This window comes from Plecotus auritus (genome assembly GCF_963455305.1).
Source record: "Plecotus auritus genome assembly, chromosome: 7".
Classification (NCBI taxonomy): domain Eukaryota; kingdom Metazoa; phylum Chordata; class Mammalia; order Chiroptera; family Vespertilionidae; genus Plecotus; species Plecotus auritus.
Genome location: NC_137774.1, coordinates 47,364,787 through 47,381,102, shown reverse-complemented (window position 1 = coordinate 47,381,102; position 16,316 = coordinate 47,364,787).

Here is a 16,316-nt window from a genome sequence, read left to right as displayed (position 1 = left end):
AAAGAAGGCCAAATAATATTTTTTAAAAGTCTGTTTCCTACTCTCATTATTTTATCTTTAGGTTGCTACATTGTACCTTTCTATGGTGTTATGACAATATCATCATGATTATAATGTATAACCATCATTATATCTATAATTAAAAGGTATAAAATCTGTGGCATTACTACTACAGATTTACATGTGCTGAGGGTAGCATGGGCCTTCTGTTTATCTCATTTTTTAGCAGACAGTGAGCAAGCAAGAATCTTGTCCATTAGGACTTAACAGAGATCTTACAAGAACACTATACAACCTATTTAAGAAAAACAATATAAAATGAAATGTTTTAAATCTTGTTATCCAATAGGTTAAATTATTCAGCTAACACTTCTGGACCTCAGTTCCTGGGGAAGTTTCCCTCCGGCTTCACTTATTTTGTAGTGATCATTGGATTGATTACTTTACACTACATCTTGAGCTAACTTTAAAGTAATTTATAAAACAACTGGCCTTAATATATTATCCAATTTTCTGCTAAAAATTACAATCTATTAGTCCAATTCCACATTGCCATTTCATTTGGTTATTTACTTAATGAGGAAATGAATAAATAGGCAAATGTTCAGCAAGAGGCAGGAAAAGAAGATAGAGCCTGATAACAGTAGCCAATCTTAGTTGTACCCTCACCTAATACTGACCATCCTAGAAAAACATGGGATTTCTTACGTTCCTAGGAACATTCCCCTCATAGCTTGGCTTACATTGAAATCTGCTCCTCTCTGAAAACACAGCTTTTCTGGAAGCTCTCCTAAGAGATAACCATTATCCTTTCATACTTTAAGAACTCCTTAGTCCCGAGCTAGACACAAAATCACCCCTCACCCTCAGTCTCCACTGCTGCTTAAACTGTTGTAGGAAGCCCTTCTTTGAGATTCATGCTATTTGGCTATTCCACATCCCTATTGCTATCAACTACTGACTTTTCATTCATCAAAGATTTTGGCACCTCTTCTCTCTTCATATCACATTTCTGGGAGACTTCAATGTCCACATGAATCATTCATCCAAAATACTGACTCCCACCCTCCACTGCTTTCTCTTCCACCTCCCTCTTCTACAACCTTACTCCAGAAAATATCCAAGCTTCAAAGTCACCAAACCAAGCATCTCCTTCCTGATTTTCTAGCTTGCTTGTTGGACTATTCTCAATATAACAGGTCTTCAACACCATTGACACTTCCATTATTCTTGCCTTTTACTTTTTTCATTTTCATCAGCCTGTTTTACTGTTATTTCTCTCCCAACTAAGGAAACATTCTTACATCTATCTTTTTGTCTACTTTCTTGACTATACTGTAAAATTCCTTGCCATCTCCTATCCCTCTATTATACATAAGTGTACAAACACTACATCTAAATGAATCTGATAATTTACTACTCCAAACTTCAGAGAAAAAGGTATCACTATATATTCCCAACCACTAATGCACTGGGCCTTCAGTGCTGGAGTTACATTGTCAGCCTGCTCAATCACTCTATTTCTCTCTATTTGAAATTTTGCCCACTCTCTTCAAATTTTCATTTGCCCCTTTGATTCTAGAAAATAATCTCACATCCTGCTTAAAAGAAAAAGTAGATGCCATTGGATGAAAATGGTCTTACATTTCTACTGCCAAGCCATCTTCTTCCTTTCACTGTGGAGGTCTCGCCTCCAATTTAGGGCCACCTCCCGTGCCTGGCTCTGAATTTCATCCCGTTTCTCAGTCTTAGTATATTTATTTATAGAATGGACCATCCTTTTGCTTCACTTTTATTCCAATCTCTCCCACTCTACTGGACCCTTTCAGAAGCTCCCCCTTAATCATATTTTCTCTAGTTATTGTCTCATTTCCCTACTTTCCTTTACAACAAAATTTCTCAAGAATTGTGGATACTCTGTCTCCATTTCCTCACCTCCCTCCTTCTCGTCTACTGACTCCAATCTGGCTTTTGCTCCCTCCACTCTACCTATATGGATTTCACATGATCCTATGACTTCTTCGCTGCTAAATCAAATGAATCCTTAATTAAATCAACCTTCCAATTGAATATTATGCATCTGGTCATTCTTTTTAATTTTTTAAAATCCTCACCCAAAGCTATGTTTTTATTGATTTTAGAAAGAGAGGAAGGGAGAGGGGGAGAGAGAAAGAGAAACATCGATCAGTTCCACCTGTATGCACCCCAACCACCCTAACCGGGGATTGAACTCACAATCTTTCTTATCTCTCCTGTTCAGTTATTCCATCCTGTCTTCTCTCTCCTGTTCAGTTATTACATTTTGTTCTCTCTCTCCCTCCCTCTCATTTATTTAATCCTTTCTTTTCTTTTTTTTAATTTAAATTTTTTATTGTTTAATGTATTACATAAGTCTCCTTTTACCCCCATTGACCACTCCCAGCCACCCCCACCACCCAGCACATGCCCTCACCACCACCCGTCAGTGTCCATTGGTTATACTCATTTGCATGCATACAAGTCCTTTGGTTGATCTCTTGCCCCCTCACCTCCCTCTTTCCCTCGTAGGTTGACAGTCTGTTCGATGTTTCTATGACTCTGGTTCTATTTTGTTCATCGGTTTATGTTGTTCATTATATTTCACAAATGATTGAGATCATGTGATATTTATTTTTCTCTGACTGACTTATTTTGCTTAGCATAATGTTCTCCAGGCCCATCCATGCTGTTGCAAATGGTTAGAATTCCTTCTTTTTTATAGCAGCATAGTATTCCATTGTGTAGATGTACCACATTTTTTCTAATCCACTCATCTACTGATGGGCACTTAGGCTTTTTACAAATCTTAGCTATTGTAAATTATGCTGCTATGAACATAGGGGTGCATATATCCTTTCTGACTGGGGTTTTTGTTTTCTTGGAATATATTCCTAGAAGTGGGATTACTGGGTCAAATGGAAGTTCCATTTTTAATTTTTTGAGGAAACACCATACTGTTTTCCACAGTGGCTGCACCAGTCTTCATTCCCATCAGCAGTGCAATAGGGTTCCTTTTTCTCCACATCCTCTCCAGCACTTATTTGTTGATGATAGCCATTCTGACAGATGTGAGATGGTACCTCAAGGTCGTTTTGATTTGCATCTCTCGGATGATTAGTGACTTTGAGCATGTTTTCATATGTCTCATGGCCTTCTGTATGCCCTCTTTCAAAAACTGTCTATTTAGGTCCTTTGCCCATTTTTGGATTGGATTGTTTATCTTCTTGTTAAGTTGTATGAGTTCACTATAAATTTTGGAGATTAAACCCTTATCGGAAATAACATTGGCAATTACACTGAGTGGCCAGATTATTATGAGCACCCCATCAGTACTTCGTTGGGCCACCTTTTGCCTTCAATACTGCGGCGATTCTTCTTGGCATTGACTCCACGAGATGTTGAAAGGTGATGCGAGGAATCTGACACCATGCCTGATGAATAGCACTGTCCAGTTCTGTGAAATTTGATGGTTGTGGAACCAGCTGCCTCATGGCTCTTTTAACTTCGTCCCACAAATGCTCAATTGGATTGAGATGTGGTGATTGTGGGGGCCACCTAAGCAAGGTAAAGTCTCCCTCATGTTCTTGAAACCACTCCTGCACAATATGAGCACCATGGCATGGCGCATTGTCTTGTTGAAAAAAGCCATCTATCTCCATTGGGATACACCATCAACATGATAGGATGAACTTGATCAGCAATGATACTTAGGTATGTTGTGCTATTCAGACATTGTTCCACATGAATTAAAGGGCCCATATCATGCCAGGAAAACATGCTCCAAACCATAACACTGTCTCCACCAGCTTAAAGGGCTGTACTCATGCATGTGGGGTGTATGCTTTCATGCGGTTTCCGTGAAATTCTCACTCTGCCATCTGCATGATGCAAGTGGAAACGTGATTCATCAGACCACATGACTTTTTTCCAATGCTCGACTGTCCAATCCTTGTGTTCCTGTGTGAATTGGAAACATTTTATCTTGGTAACTGCAGACAGCAAAGGTATTCGAACAAGCCTTCGGCTTCCATATCCCATATGATGCAGTGTATGGCTAATTTGCCAACAAATGTCAGGTGGTCAGAATAATCTGGCCACTCAGTGTATGTTCGCCCATGCAGTGGCTCTCTTGTTGTTTTGTTGATGGTTTCTTTTGCTGTGCAGAAGCTTTGTATTTTGATGTAGTCCCATTTGTTTATTTTCTCCTTAGTGTCTGTTGCCCTAGATGTATCAGTAAATATATTGCTACAACAAATGTCTGCTATTTTGCTGCCTATGGCTTCTTCTAGGACTTTTATGGTTTCCCATCTTACGTTTAAGCCTTTATCCATTTGAGGTTATTTTTGTGTATGGTGTAAGTTGGTGGTCTAGTTTAATTTTTTGCGTGTATCTGTCCAATTTTCCCAACACCATTTATTGAAGAGACTGTCTTGACTCCATAGTATGCTCTTGCCTCATCAAATATTAAGTGAGCATAATGGCTTGGGTTGATATCTGAGTTCTCTGTTCTGTTCCATTGGTCTATGTGTCTGTTCTTGTGCCAATACCAGGCAGTTTTGAGAACAGTGGCTTTGTAATATAGCTTAATATCTGGTATTGTGATCCCTCCAACTTTGTCTTTCTTTCTCCAGATTGCTGCAGCTATTCGGGGTCTTTTTTTATTCCAGATGAATTTTTGGAGAGTTTGTACTAGGTCTTTGAAGTATGCTATTGGTATTTTAATGGGGATTGCATTGAATCTATAGATTGCTTTGGGTAGTATGGACATTTTAATGATGTTGATTCTTCCAATCCATGAACACGGTATGTTCTTCCATTTGTTTATGTCTTCCTCTATCTCTTTTTTCAGCGTCCTGTAATTTTCTGAGTACAGGTCATTTACCTCCTGGGTTAAATTTATTCCTGGGTATCTTAATTTTTTTGTTGCAATGGTAAATGGGATTTTTTTTTTTTTAGTTTCTCTTTCTGTGAGTTCATTATCTATAATAATAAAAGCATAATATGCAAATCAACCAAATGACCGAACAGCAGAACAACTGTCTGGACAACCATGCTATGACACACACTGGTGCCAGGCCAGCCAAGGCGGGTGCAATGTGATTCATCGGGGGGGCCCACCATTGCCCCACAATCACCCTGCAGAGGGAGGCCCAGGCCACCAGCCAGCGGGGCGATCAATCAGGGGGCTCTGTAATTGCCCTAAAGAGGGAGGCCCAGGCCACCGGCCAGGGGGGCGGTTGATGAGGGGGGGCTCTGTGATTGCCCCAAAGAGGGAGGCCACCCTCTGTGGGGCACACAATTGGGGGGGCTCCACAGAACAAGGGAACTGGGGGGTGTGTGTGGTGGTGGACACGAGCAGCACCAGGCCAAGGTGGGTGCGTGTGGGGGGGTGAGGGGGGTGGGAGGCGGGGCCGTGAGGCAGCTGGGGTCGCTGGGCAGCCAGGGCTGCGAAGGCCTATCCTAGCATGAATTTCATGCAATGGGCCTCTGGTTGATGTATAAAAAAGCCATAAATTTCTGGGTGTTAATTTTGTATCCTGCTACATTGCCAAATTCATTTATTAGTTCTAATAGTTTTTTGATGGAATCTTTGGGGTTTTCTATGTACAATATCATGGCATCTGCGAATAATGACAATTTTACTTCTTCTTTTCCAATTTGGATGCCTTTTATTTTTTCTTCTTGCTGATTGCTATGGCTTGCGCTTCCAGTACTATGCCGTACAGGAGTGGTCAAAGTGGGCATCCATGTCTTGTTCCTGTTCTTAGGGGAAATGGTTTTAGTTTTTGCCCATTGAGTATGTTGGCTGTAGGTTTGTCATATAAGGCTTTTATTATGTTGAAGTACGATCCCTCTATTCCCACTTTGCTGAGAGTTTTTATCAGGCAAGGGTGTTGGATTTTGTCAAATGCCTCTTCTGCATCAACTAATGTGATTTTTGTCTCTCAATTTGTTTATGTGACGTATCGCATTTATTGATTTGCAGATATTATACCAGCCTTGCATCCCTGGAATAAATCCCACTTGATCATGGTGTATGATCTTTCTAATGTAATGTTAGATCCAATTTGCTAGAATTTTGTTGAGGAGTTTAGCATCTATGTACATCAGGGATATTGGCCTGTAATTCTCTTTCTTTGTAGTATCTTTATCTGGTTTTGGGATTAGGGTAATGCTGGTTTCATAGAAAGAGCTTGGAAGTGTGCCTGCCTCTTGAATATTTTTGGAATAGTCTGAGAATAGGTTTTAGTTCTTCTTTGAATATTTTGTAAAACTCTCCTGTGAAGCTGTTTGGCCCTGGGCTTTTGTTTGATGGAAGCTTTTTGATGACTGCTTCAATTTCCTCCTTAGTTATCGGCCTGTTGAGATTTTTTTATTCTTCTTGATTGAGTTTTGGAAGGTTGTATTTTTCTAGGAAAATGTCCATTTCCTCTAGGTTGTTTAGTTTGTTGGAGTAGAGCTGTTAATAGTATTTTTTTTTTTTTTACAATCTTTTGTATTTCTGTGGGGTCGGTTGTTATTTTGCCTCTTTCATTTCTGATTTTGTTTCTTTGTGTCCTCTCTCTTTGCTTTTTGGTGAGCCTGGCTAGAAGTTCATCAATTTTGTTTACCCTTTCAAAGAATCAGCTCTTTGTTTCATTGATCTTTTGTTTTGTGTTGTGTTGGTTTTTTTTCGTCTCTATGTCATTTATTTCTGCTCTGATCTTTATTATCTCTGTCCTTCTGCTCACACTGGGCTTTTCTTATTGCTCTCTAATTGTTTAAGTTGTAGAGTTAGATAATTACCAGTTTCTCTTTCTTTCTTTCTTTCTTCTTTCTTTTTTTTTTTTTTTATATAGGCCTGTAATGCTATGAACTTCCCTCTCAGAACTGCCTTCACTGTGTCCCATAGGTTTTTGGATTGTTGTGTTTTCATTATCATTCATTTCCAGGATGTTTTTAATTTCTTCTTTACTCACTTTGGTAACCCAGTCATTGTTTAATAGAATGCTATTCAGCCTCCAAGTGTTTGAACTTTTTTAAAATTGTTTTTATTGTAGTTGATTCCTAATATTATGCTATTGTGGTCTGAGAAGATGCTTCATATGATTTCAATCTTCTTGAATTTGAAGAGACTTTGCCTGTGACCCAATATGTGGTATACCTTTGAAAATGTCCAATGTGCACTTGAGAAGAATGTATATTCTGTAGCTTTGGGGTGAAATGTTCTGAAGATGTCAATTAAGACCATCTGACCTAGTGAGTCATTTGCTGTTTCTTTGCTGATTTTTTTTGTCTAGAGGATTTATGCCATGATGTCAGTGGGGTATTAAAGTCCCCTACTATGATCATATTGTTGTCGATCTCTCCCTTGATATTTTCCAGAAGGTTTTTTTTAATGTATTTTGGTGCTCCTGCATTGGGTACATATATGTTTACCAGAGTTATATCCTCTTATTGTATCAATCCCTTTAGTATTATGAAGTGGCCTTCCTTTTCTTTTGTTATGGCCTTCACTCTGAGGTCTATTTTGTCAGATATAAGTATTGCTACCCCAGCTTTTTTTTCATTTCCATTTGCCTGAAAAATATTTTTCCATCCCTTCACTTTCAGTCTGTTTGTGTCTCTTGTTCTGAGGTCTCTTATAGACAGCATATATATGGGTCATGTTTTCTTATCCATTCAGCCACTCAATGTCTTTTGATTGGAGCATTGTAGCCATTTTTATTTTTTTTGTGCCTGTGTTCCTTCTCTCCCCCCGGCCCCCCCCCCAACTTTTTTCTTTTAGTAACAGTCCCTTTAGCATTTCTTGCATTGCTGGCTTGGTAGTGATAAACTCCCTTAGCCTTCTTTTTGCCTGTGAAGCTCCTGATTTCCCCTTCAATTATAAATGATAGCCTTGCTGGATAGAGTATTCTTGGATTCAGTCCCTTGCTTTGCATCACTTTGTATATTTCATTCCATTCCCTTCTGGCCTGATGTGTTTCTGTTGAGAAATCATTTGATAATCTAATGGGAGCTTCCTTGTAGATAACTTTCTGTCTCTCTCTTGCAGCCTTTAATATTCTCTCTTTGTCGTTAATATTTTCCATTCTAATTATGATGTGTCTTGATGTTGGTCTTTTGGGGTTCATCTTGTTTGGGACTCTCTGTGCTTGTGTGACTTTTTCTTCCCCAAATTGGAGAAGTTTTCTGACATTATTTGTTCAAATAGGTTTTCTAACCCTTGTTCCTCTTCTTGTTATTCTGGCACCCTTATTATACTTATGTTGCTTCATTTCATGTTTTACCAAAGCTCCTTCAAGCTCTCTTCCTGTCTTTTGATTTATTTCTCCAATTGCAGTTCAGGTTGCATGTGTTTTGCTTCCCTGTATTCTAATTAGTTAATCCGGTCCTCCGCTTCTCCTAGTCCACTGTTGAAAGCTTCCATATTGGTTTTTATTGTAGTTATATTACACTTTATTTCCTCCTGATTCTTACATGTTGTTGATTTTCTCATCTATCTGGTTTATGAACTGTATCATCCTTATTCTGAATTCTTTTTCTGACATATTGCATGCCTCGATTTCATTTAGTTCCTTTCTGGCGATTCCTCCTTTTCTTTCTTTTGGGGGTTTTTCTTCTGACTCCTCGTTTTTGCTCTCACGAAAGGATCTAGGTGTCGTGTCGCATGGGGCCTGAAGCTGCAATGGTAGGCATGGTGGCGGGTTGCGCAGTCACAGGCAGCGGCTGTTCCTCAGGTGGTTGTGGGCAGCGGCTGTTCGTGGGGCAGCAGCTCCTCATGCAGTCGCAGGGCTGCTGCTCCTCGCGCAGTTGTTGGCAGTGGCTGCTCCTCCTGGATAAAATATTGATCAGCTAATATTTTATTCCCACTGGCCAGAGGAGCTGGAGGCAGGGGGGGGAGGGGGTGCGCACAGAAAGACATTGACTGGAAAGAAAACAGAGGGATTCCTGGGTGCTGATAGAGTTCAAATTACTGATCTGGATGGATGTTTGGTTACCGCCTCTATCCTTGGCCCTGGTTAGGGTGCATGGGGGAGGCAAAAAATGGATGTGTCTCACATCGATGTTTCTCCCCCCTCCCTCCCCCCACTTCCACTCTCTCTAAAAAAATCAATGGGAAAATATCCTTAGATGAGGATTAACTGGAAAAAAAAAAAAAGAGGTACTGTTAGAGCGGCCTGCCATGGCGCCCACCCAGCACCTCTCGCAGCAGCTTCTGGGCTTCTCTATTACATCCTTTCTTATCACTCCTCTCCAATTACTGCATCTGTCTTATCTCTTCTGTTCAGTTATTCCATCCTATCTTATGTCTCCTACTCAGTTAATGCATCTTACCTTATCTCTCCTCTTCAGTTAATACATGTCTTACCTTTCCTGTTACTCAAAGCAAGTTCAAATTTTAGAGTGATGAGTCATATAGTCATCACTGCTTTTATCATTATCAATATCTGTACCTTCACAAAAATCCCAATTTCAAGCATCCCGTTAAGTCTCTGCACAAATTACCAAAGCATACAAGGAGAAATAGATATTCTGAATAGGCATATATCTATTAAAGAAATTAATCAGTAATTAATAAGCTTTCCCAAGAAAGTACCAGGCCCAAATACTTTTATTAGTGAATTCTACCAATCATTTAAGAGAAACGACACCAATTTGCCACAATGTCTTTAAGAAAACAAAAACAAAGAGAAGATTTTCTAACTCATTATGTGAGTCCAAAATGGCCTCAGTAACAAAACAAGATAAAGACATTACAAGACAGAAAAACTACAAACCAATATGTATCATGAACATAAATGCAAAAATCCCCAACAAAATATTAGAAAACTGTATCCAATAGTATATAAAAAGCATCACACACCACAACCAAGAGGGATTTATTTCATTCGATCTCTATCTAATATCTCCTCATTTCCAGCTCACCTACTCCAGATATTCCATCCCTGCAATTCTTTGACATCATCACAACCACCTATCCATTGACCTATACCACTTTTTTATTGTTCAATGTCCCCTTATATTCTCATTTTCTTCCTTTTCCAAGCTTAACTTTCATGGTCTAGTATTATAATCACTCACTTGATTCCTTTGCCCCTCTCTCCCTATATTTCACTCTTCATATTTTCTATGGTCACCTCCAAGCAACTAAAGTTGCTGGAGAAAAAAATACAAATCTCCTGAACTGTTCTCATTTTAACTCCATGATTATAACACAGTATTTCTGGGCAAGCCTTCAAAATGAACTTTACATCTTCTATCTGTATATCCACTACATCTCCTCCACTGCCCTCCTCTCAGCCAAAGATCTTGCCTCATACTTCATTAAAAAAATAGAAGCAAGCATATAGAAACTCCTTCATCTTTCCACCATCAAATTTACCAACTAATATGCATCCTGCCCTCACTCTCTGTCTTCTTGCTTAATACATGAGGTGCCCCTGCTTCCACCAGAGTCCAATCTTTTCACCTAGCCTCTGGACTCCAGCCTCTTTTGCCTGTGTCCCACAATTATCCCCTTCCTCGCTTGCATCATTTTGACTAACTCTATAGGATTCTTGTCCTCAACAAAAATATGCTTGGTCTCTCCCATCTTTTAACAAAGCTTCTCCTGGCCCCATGTCTACTTCAAAATACCACTTCATATTTAGCCACACTTCTTAACAATTCTTTCTTTCTCTAACCTTTATGATGAAACATAATACTTGCCCCTAGCTGTTGAATCACCCCCAGACTTGGGATTCTCAGAGGCTCCACATATTATAGAACAGAGACTGCAGTGTCCCTTCCACATTCCAACTTCCTACCCATGAGCATAATAAAAAAGGTTGTTTTAAGCCTTTTGTATGGGGTAATTTCTTATGCAGCTACTGGAACAGGGACATGTTCCAAACCACTATTATATTTCATCTACATCGTGGCAATTTCCTACTCTCCCTCCCCCCACCACCCCCCCCCCCCCCCCCGCCCGCCCTTGCTGTCTAAAATCTATATTCAGCACAGGAATCTGAGTGGTTCTTTTAAACCTTCAGTCAGACTACATTGCTCCACTTTCTAAATTTCTTCCCTGGTTTATCTCAGTCAGATTATAAAAGCCAAAGTCCCCACAAGAGCTTACATTACCTGACCCTCCCTACCTCATTTCCGGCTCTCTCCTTCTTGCCCATTTTCCTTGCTGTTCCTTAAACAGGTGTACTCCCGCCTCAGGACTTGCACTTTCTGTTCCCTTTTTCTGAAATACTCTTTTTCTAGATATCCATACTGCTTATTTTTTCACTACCCTCAAACTTCTACCCAAATGTCATCATATTGTAGAAGCTGGCTTGGTACAATACTCTTTACTCTGCTCTATTTTTCTCTTTAGCTATTACTATTAAATTGCTTGTTGACTTATTTGTTTGTGTATGTCTTCCTCCATTCACTGAAATTGTCTTGAGGACATGGGCTTTGCCAATTTTTATAGCAACACCCTGTGCTAGGACAGGGCTGACATGTAGTGGACATTCAATAAATATATATTGAATAGGCAAATGCACCCATATATTAGAATGAGAACTCTAAATTGTAGCAAGCAGTTGACTTAAAAATAAATATACAGCTTCTTTTCAGTAGTGATGACTCATTGGAGTCCCAGAGAAATTTAAAAGAAGACAAACAAGGTGTCCAGCATGACAATATCACCTCAGTAAGACTACTGAAGTCATATTGTCATGCTGGACCTCAATAAAACTGCTCAAGTCATATTGTCATGCTGGACACCACAGAAACTAGGACGTAAGCATTTCTCCAACCTAGTTTCCAACTGTATTTTTTAAAACACAACTTATATAAGAAAAACATAACAACAACAAAAATAATCTTATTCATTGACATTTCCTAAACACCATCTATCCTCAGCCTTTTACTACCATTTTGACACCCTGGGCATATTTGGGAGAATTAGCAGCATGCCATTCTGACCTTTACCTCTAATAAGAAATGTCTGCTTCAGCAGCCCATGGTGAATACTATGCTAAGAATTTTTAATATATGTCTGTGATTGTGTATAAATTAAATGAGATTACATATAAATTGGGTATAGTTTCCATTTACAATATAGTAAAAGAATCTATAATACATATATTACTTATGTAAGTATTATATACTATAAATTAATGATGTGATCTAATTTAATTCATACAACTCTATAAGGTGAAATTAGGTTTTCACCAGATTTATGTATTTAATTGATAAAGATCACAGAAGACTATAATATTTCAGAATCTTGAGGATAATGAGAAATGCTAGAGAGAAGCTTTTATCCAGACTGCTTAAATATGGCATCCAAAATCACTCTCCTTCCTACCCATACCTACTCATAAAGAACCACACACATACAAGAAGACTTAGTGTTAATTTCCTGTATTTCCAATGTAGACAGTCATTAGAAAAGCAAGTGTGAGAGAAAGCCTTCTCCCTCATCCAAGCTCTGCAGAGTTCCCTGAGTGACTCCTGGTGGTCCATGCCAGTCTCTACTACAGTATCACTGTAGTTTTAGAGTGTTCAAGATCTGCATGATCAGTCTATCTTCAGTTGGGCAGAGTCCCCATTAGCCAGAGCTGAATAATTCAGCCTAAGTGTCTTGATCTCATCCACAGTTTATTTTATCTTTCGGTTCCAAAAGTAGTACATGTTTGATAACATTTATGTCTATAATTTCTATATTAAATTGCAAAAGAAGTAAAAATAAGTGAGTCATCAAAATCTTAAGTTAAATAAAAATCAGAAGATGTTTCTTCTTTCTAGATTAAAGCCTAACATTTTGGGTAAGTCACTAGACTTCTGTGAATAATTTCCATGGAGATTAAAAAAAGAAGTCTGACCAATTATTTCACAGTATTGTGTCAAAAGAACAAAAGGTAGAAACAATTCAAGCTGTTACGTGTTAAAGAAAAATTCTAAGTTAATAGTATGTATAAAAACTGTGATCACATTAATCAGTAATTTAAGCTAGCCAAAGACAGTTGAAAATATCACACCAGATCTTAGGGACACACTGAGAGTAGATAGATTTCCTGTCATATTCAGCAACAGCTGTGTATGTGGCAAAACCACCAAAATCCAATTTACAAGTATCTTGCTCATATGTGATAGCCCACTCACCTTCTCATTGCATTAAGAGTATTGTGGATACCATGTCTTTCCTCCCACTTTAAGTAAAAATATGTAGTACCCACCTCATTAGAGCTACAGCTAGACATGAGGATTTTCCCGTGAACTAGGAATGCACATTTGTGTCTCCTTCCATTACGCAGTGGAAACATGCATGGAACATCACACGGCACTCTGCTATGCCCTCAGTGCAAACATATGTGTTGGAGATATCCATGGCAAGAACTCCAGAAAAGGAACAGAAGTGTTTATATCTATTCTAAATCCTTTACTACTCCCCCACTGCTCCATCACCACCCTAATCTAAGAATTCACTTTCTCCTTCATGTTTAGACTTCAGACTTTAAAAAAATCTATCGCCTGTGTTTCCAAAATCCGGACCTGGGGGAGGAATTGTGCCTTAATATCACTCACTGCTTCCAATTAAAGTGTCAGATCTAAAATTCATCGCAGCTTCTCAATGGCTCTAAGTGCTAACAAATCAATTAGTCCTAAACTCCTCACATCAGGCTTATTCTGCCAGGCCAATTTTATACACAGGAGAGTAAGTGGGAACCTGGCTTTGAATTCTGTGATGAATGATGCAAAAGCAAAGCTGGAGAAACAGCCTCAGAAGCCCTGAATCCCCATCCCCTATCAAATGCCTATTTAAAAAAAACCCCAGATCATCCTCTGTCAGATTATTTATGGGTGACAACAAATATTTCTAATTATATCCATTCACAGCCACAGTCAGTGAATATTGTGCAAAGAGATTGCCAAAAAAACCATTTTGCCAAGTAGGTTCCTAGCTAGGACAGCTGAGGTGATTGCTGTGTTTGCAAAATGGCTCTATAAAAGTGGAACTGAGGTGCCTCTGTCCTGTCCCTCCTCAAAATTCCTTAAGGTATGTATACGTGGAAGAGAACTTGGCTAGTTTTACATTCCTGGTAATTATTCACTTAAGGGAGATTGTTGTTTCCAAAGTTTTCCAAATTTTAATTTTTCGTTGCAACATTCCTCAAGATGACATTGTGCACAATAATTACATTCTCTTGTTTTTCTTTCAACAGTAGTTGTCTGTTTTGAGACTGCCACCTTCTTCATCTGGTAACACGAGAGGTAAGCATAATCCATTATTACACTCTAAAGAACAAAGGGATATCTGTATTGCTAGTCTTAAAGAGCTAACATTTTATATCTTAGTTTAGTAATGGGAATAGGATACAAGGAGCAGCTTCTCTTTAAAAATGGCATCTCATGAAATTTTAATTGTTCAGACCATTTAACCACACAAAATGTAATGACTCTTGTCTTTTACATGTGTTAGAACTTCAGAAAGAATACAATGATCACATGTAACATTTAATGTGTATGCTGCAACGTAAACAGTAAGGACATATCAGAGAGATAGAATGGTAATATCAACCAACAATGGGTTGATCTAAAAGTCAAAATTTCTAGGTGCCAGTCCAGGCTTTTCACTGACTCCAGTTGCCTGGTCAAGCCAATTGGCATTTATGTATCTTGAAATAGGGTGTTGCAGTGGAATTAGCACTAAGAAGTCCTAATGTGAATTTAGGAGAACGGGACTCATGTCCAAGCACTACCACTTACACCTCTGTGTCACTGAATGACCCTTCCCCTTTCTGAGCCTTAGTTTCCTTACCAGTAAAATGAGGAAGCTGTATGACTGCTAAGGTCCCTCTGGCTCTTGCCATCTGTCAGTGGTTTTCCAGGGTCTCCTCCCATAGAACCAAACACATTTAGTAAACCTCCCCCAACACTATGTATTGGGATCTGTACTTTTTGTATTATGTTAGGAATATACATAATGATGCAAACCTACTATACATTTAATAATTATTTTTAAAAAGTTTATATTTAAATATACAGCTATGATCATTTAAAAAAGAACAGAAAACACTGTTTGTGTAGGAGTGTTGCTTATTGAATTTGAGGCAATTACCATCGTGCAGGTGAATTCAAGGACTTGCTGCAACAAGCCTCAGGATCTTGGGGGCTTGTGACCCACAAACTTGGAAATGACTGATTTTGACACGAGATGGGAACGGTAATATCCTTTCTGTGTTTTGTGGATGCACTGTATATGGTCATCACTACATGGTAGTTAATTCAAAATTGACTGGTGCAAAAACAAATCTATAAACAAAAACAATAATGTAACAGAATAACATTTCTCCTTCGAAGAAAAAAACAACAACACCCTAACATTAACTGTTCCAATATCTGTCCCCTGAAAAGGTCTAAATTTCACTGTGCCTTCAAGAGACTTCTATAAGTATGAACTACACTGATTTTAGAGATAGAGTATGGAGCAAAGTTGACATCTAACAGTGCAAGTTGAGAGGAAGTTTTGATCAAGACTCCTTCTGGAAAGCTTATAAAAGGCCGACACTGTTGTCGTTGTTGACAATCAAGGCACTGTTTCCACAGACCACCTTCTTCTACTCCATAAAGGCCACCCTCTTTAACTCATCCTATCCTTGCCATCAGGGCAAGAGGACTTACTTTCTCACAAATTGTCAGTGGGAAAAAAAATGTTTATTTTGGCTTGAAACTTTATAATGAATATTTCAGAAGAAATATTTAGGGGATTGGTATTTTTTAAATAAGAGGAGAGGTAAGAAAGAGATTGAAAGAGACCTAAAACAGTAAGAATCAGAAAAAAGGATCTGTATGCTAAAGTCCAGCTAAAAACAAAGAGTATAGACTAAAAGTATATGATCACTACAAAAATTTTATTAAAACTTCAGATGCTTTTCTCTAACAACTTTTTAAAGTTATTTTTGTTTAGACACTATTTCTGACTTTTACACAATTTAAGAACTAATAAAAGATAACTTTGACTTAGGGTAAAATCATTTGTTGGATTTTCAGCTTTCTTGAACTTATTTTCCCCTTTAATTACCTAATACTTGTCAGTTAACTAGGACTTTGTGTTTATTAGGTGCTTTCAACCTGGACAATGTCCTCAAAGAACAGATGTACCTTTCATACATCTAACTTTAATATCTTTGTACACACAGTTTATACATCCAACTTTAATCATTTGAGGCAGGAAGGAAATTTGCTTAAATAATTGAGTGTTTTCAAATAAGTTCATTTAGATTGTGAAGCCATTGTTCACAGTTGTTTTCCACAACTTTGTATCATCACAATGT